At 48.6% G+C, this 4,631-nt stretch overlaps 2 protein-coding genes across 4 annotated transcripts in view; both read right to left on the reverse strand.

Moving 5' to 3' along the window:
• Smim17 (small integral membrane protein 17) overlaps positions 1 to 3,774 on the reverse strand; it is a 49,735-nt gene extending 45,961 nt beyond the window's left edge. The window contains exons 1-2 of one of the 2 annotated variants that reach the window (XM_048791602.1): positions 3,680 to 3,761; positions 2,046 to 2,095 (exon numbers count right to left, since the gene is read on the reverse strand). The gene's annotated coding sequence lies outside the window, so the exon portion shown is untranslated. Of the gene's footprint in view, positions 1 to 2,045; positions 2,096 to 3,679 lie in introns of both variants that reach the window. The other variant, XM_015505502.2, reaches the window with a different exon arrangement.
• Znf71 (zinc finger protein 71) overlaps positions 1 to 3,774 on the reverse strand; it is a 21,754-nt gene extending 17,980 nt beyond the window's left edge. The window contains exons 1-2 of one of the 2 annotated variants that reach the window (XM_048791563.1): positions 3,680 to 3,763; positions 2,046 to 2,095 (exon numbers count right to left, since the gene is read on the reverse strand). The gene's annotated coding sequence lies outside the window, so the exon portion shown is untranslated. Of the gene's footprint in view, positions 1 to 2,045; positions 2,096 to 3,679 lie in introns of both variants that reach the window. The other variant, XM_015505470.2, reaches the window with a different exon arrangement.
• Positions 3,775 to 4,631: the final 857 nt, after the last annotated feature.

Raw genomic sequence — 4,631 nt, forward strand, 5'->3', positions numbered from 1 at the left:
GGAAAGCTGGGAATGGAACCACCATTTGACCCAGCTATTGCCCTTCTCGGACTATTTCCTGAAGACCTTAAAAGAGCGTACTACAGGGATACTGCTACATCGATGTTCATAGCAGCACAATTCACAATAGCTAGACTGTGGAACCAACCTAGATGCCCTTCAATAGATGAATAGATAAAAAAATGTGGCATTTATACACAATGGAGTACTACTCAGCACTAAAAAATGACAAAATCATGGCATTTGCAGGGAAATGGATGGCATTAGAGCAGATTATGCTAAGTGAAGCTAGCCAATCCCTAAAAAACAAATGCCGAATGTCTTCTTTGATATAAGGAGAGCAACTAAGAACAGAGCAGGGAGGAAAAGCATGAGAAAAAGATTAACACTAAACAGGGATGAGAGGTAGGAAGGAAAGGGAGAGAGAAGGGGAAATTGCATGGAAATGGAAGGAGACCCTCAGGGTTATACAAAATCACATACAAGAGGAAGTGAGGGGAAAGGGAAAAAAAACAAGGGAGAGAAATGAATTACAGTAGATGGGGTAGGGAGAGAAGATGGGAGGGGAGGGGAGGGGAGATAGTAGAGGATAGGAAAGGCAGCAGAATACAACAGACACTAGTATGGCAGTATGTAAAAACGTGGATGTGTAACCAATGTGATTCTGCAATCTGTATATGGGGTAAAAATGGGAGTTCATAACCCACTTGAATCAAATGTATGAAATATGATATGTCAAGAGCTTTGTAATGTTTTGAACAACCAACAATAAATAAATAAATAGTAAAAAAAAAAGAAAGAAAGAAAGAAAGAAAAAAGAAATGCTAGCCAGAGCAATTAGGCAAGAGAAGGAAATAAAAAGGGTAAAAATAGGGAAGGAATAAGTCAAACTATCACTGCAGACAAGATGATCCTATACTCAGAAGACCTAAAAAAAAACTCTACCAAAAGACTGCTGGAGCTAATAAACAAATTCAGCCAAGTAGCTGGTTGCAAAATCAATAGAATCACCAATAATAAATACACTAGTAATGAGTCTGTGATAAAGAAATCAGGAAAACAATTCCATTCACAATAGCCTCAAAAAAAATAGCTAGGAATCAATCTACCTAAGGAGGTGGAAGACCTCTACAATGAAAATCATAGAAGACTGAAGAATGAAATCTTTAGAAGACTTTGAAGATGGAGAAAGCCCTCCCATGTTCATGGACAGGCGGGATTAATATCATTAAAATGGCCATACTACCAAAAGCAACACACAGATCAATGCAATCCCATCAAAGTACCAACAACATTCTTCAGAGAACTAGAAAATTAATTTGGAAGAATGAAAGATCCAGAATAAAGCAATTATAAACAAACAAACAAAAACCCAGTGATACTAGAGTCATCCCGACAGAGCTACAGTGACAAAAGCTGCATCATAGTGGTATAAAAACAGATGCACACACCAGAGGAACAGACAGAAGACCCCGAGACAGACACAGCCATCTGATCCTTGATGAAGATGCCAAAAACACACATTTTAACAAATGGTGCTGGGAAGAGTGGCTGCCCATAGGTAAAAGAATGAGATGAAAGTCTTATCACCCAGCCTGCACAAAAATCAACTCGAAATGGATTGAAGACCTAGAAATTAGACCAGAAACCATGAAATTTTTGGAAAAAAAATAGGGTCAACACTCCAACAGGCAATGACTTTCTCCATAGGACTCAAGCTCAGGAAATAATGCCAAGAGTTAATAAATGGAATGGCATCAAATTTAGAAACTTCTGCACAACAAAGGAAACAATTAAGAATTCGAAGAAAGACCTACAGAATGGAAGAAAATCTTTAGTAGCTACTCTTCTGATGGAGGATTAATATCCAGAATTATAAAAACTCAAAAAACTCAACACCAGAAAAAATAGGCAGATGAACTAAACCAACACTTATCAAAAGAAGAAATACAAAAGGCCAACAAATATATATATATATATAAATATAAAGTTCAACATCATTATCAATTAAGAAAACACAAATCAAAACTACAATGAAATCTCACCTGACTCCAGTCGGAATGGCAGTCACCAAGAGTAGAAGCAGTGGTAAATGCTGCAGAGGGTGTGGAGAAAAAGGAACCCGTTTACAAAGCTGGGTTATAAATCAGCACGACGACTATGGAAATCAGTATGGAGGCTCCTCAAAAGACGGGACGTGGAGCCACCACCACCATGGCCAGCTACACCACTCTTACTACAGCAAACACGCACACCCATGTTTCTGCAGCACAATCCACAGCAGCCAAAATATGGAAGCAGCCTAGGTGTCCATCAACAGGTGAATGGATAAAGAAAATGTGGGATTTATACACAACGGAGTTTTCTTCTTTTTTAGTTGTAGAGAGACACAGTATGTTTATTTTTATTTATTTATTCTTCTGTGGAGCTGAGGATCGAACCCAGGGCCTCAGGCATGCGAGACAAGCGCTCTACCACTGAGCCACCACCCCAGCCCCGACACACAATGGAGTTTTACTCAGCCATAAAGAAGAACGAAATCATGTCATTGGCAGGAAAAATGGATGAAACTAGAGACCATCAGGTTGAGTGAAATAAACCCAGGTCAAAGGTCATGTGTGTTCTCTCACACCTGTCAGCTAGAGAGGAAAACGGAAAAGAAAGTGGGGAGGATCTCACGAAAAACGAAGGTGATCGGCAGAGCGGAGAAAAGGAGCTGGGGCAGGGAGGAGGGGCGGACGGGGAAACCCTGGGGGTGCGGCTGGCAGACTCCATGTCACACTGTGTGCGTGTGAGAGTCTGTGACAACGAGCCCCACTGCTGCACACAACGAGAGCACACCCTTGCACTATGGGAAAGAGGAGGGCCAGGCGCACGGGCGCACGCGGGCGCTGCGGCAAACAAGACACGTCAGCACAGGTTCAAAGGCCGGGGAATCCTCGCGGCAGAAAATCGGATCAAAACCACCCTCGAGGTTGAGGCAGCAGAACTCGCTCGCCCTTTACAGCAGCGCTCCCCAGAAGGAAGACCTCAACTCGACTCCAGCGCCCACGGGCTCCTCCCGGACAGAGGCCTGTGCGTGCACGTGCGGCCTCAGCACCCGCGTCCTGACGCCCAGTGCTCTGGGCCGAGTACTGATATGCCACCTACTTTTATTACAAACTATTTCTGGTCTAAAAGTAAGTTTATGGGGAAAAAATCCAACAGCCACCCCCCCCCAACTACAGATAAAGCATCGTGGCTGGGACTGAAGACCCCACGTGGGCCCCCATATTCTCCTCCCTCTCACTGGAGGTCCCCCCACCTCCTAGATGGGGTGTGCCTGCTTCCACAGGTGTGTGTCCTGTCACAGCACAAGTGGATGCCCACAATGGACATTTAGTGCTGCGTGTCCACTTCTAAAGGCCACACGCCCAGCAGCACCTCACCAGGCCCGTGTGATTCAGCATAATGTGTTTAAGCCACCCCTCACCCGGGGCCCACTTCGGCACTGCCCTGTCCTGCATGGCTGGCCCCCGGCCCTGGAGGGTGCCGGACAAGGGCATGCCCTCCTTACCAAGGCACACACAGCCCCCAGGAGACAGCTGGGGACGAGGGCCCTGGAGGGCTCAGGGGGAAGCAAGAGCCCTCTGCCCTGGGCCCGAGACTTCTGAAAGGAGGCAGGGGTGACGTGACTCACCAGCGGTCCGTCAGTCGGCAGCTGAGCAGCCATCTCTCCACCGGGACACGATCATCAGGGGAAGAGGAGGGTCCTGAGGGACCAACAGAGCTGTGGATGTGGGGGACAGACCAGGTGAGAGGTCAGGCCTGGCCCTCACAAGGACACACAGGAGGACACACACAGGGCCCGTGTTGAGGGGGCTTACTGCATGCAAGGCACTCCACACATGATCTCATGGAAGCCCTGTCTGCCCAGAAGTGGGCACTACTACCCACCCACTTCACATGGGGGAACTGGGGCCAAGAGAGCCAAGCCTCTGCCCCAGATGGGAGCCAGGACTGGAGTGGGTGGAGTACGTCGGGGTCCACGGGCTTAACAGTAGCCCATGGCCTCCCAGATGCACGTCACAGGGCTGCTCTACCACACGCAGCCTTCGGGGAAGCAGGACCCCTGGCTCCTCCCAGTGCCTCCGGCTGCCCTGCCCAGCCCCAGCCCCTCGGGTGCTCCCAGACCTTATGCTGCTGTCCTTACTATGGGCGAGAGCCATGTTTGTTCCCAAGGGCAGACCTCATGTGGCTGTCCAGGGCCCTCAGAGGCGGGTTCCACATGCTGAGAAAGAGCCAGTGGCCACAGCCTGGGTCATCACCTCACCTCCTGAGCTCCCTTAGGACAAAAGGCAAGCAGGGCCCAGGCCCCAGCCCCGACCCCGACCCCGACCCCAGGCAGGACTTTCCACCTAGTCAGTCACCTGGCCGGCCATTTGGTCTGCGCCTCCCTGTTCACAGCCACACTCAGCTTCTGTTCACACCAGTCCAGGGGGCACTGAAAACTGCTGATGTAGGAAGAAGAATCAGGGACTGATTTAAATGAAGCTGAAGAAATAGGACAGCTGGCACAGGTCAGGGCAACACCGAGGCCCAGGACAGCTGGCACAGGTCAGGGCAACACCGAGGCCCAGGACAGCTGGCAC

This window comes from Marmota marmota, unplaced genomic scaffold, assembly GCF_001458135.2.
Source record: "Marmota marmota marmota unplaced genomic scaffold, marMar, whole genome shotgun sequence".
Lineage (NCBI taxonomy): Eukaryota > Metazoa > Chordata > Mammalia > Rodentia > Sciuridae > Marmota > Marmota marmota.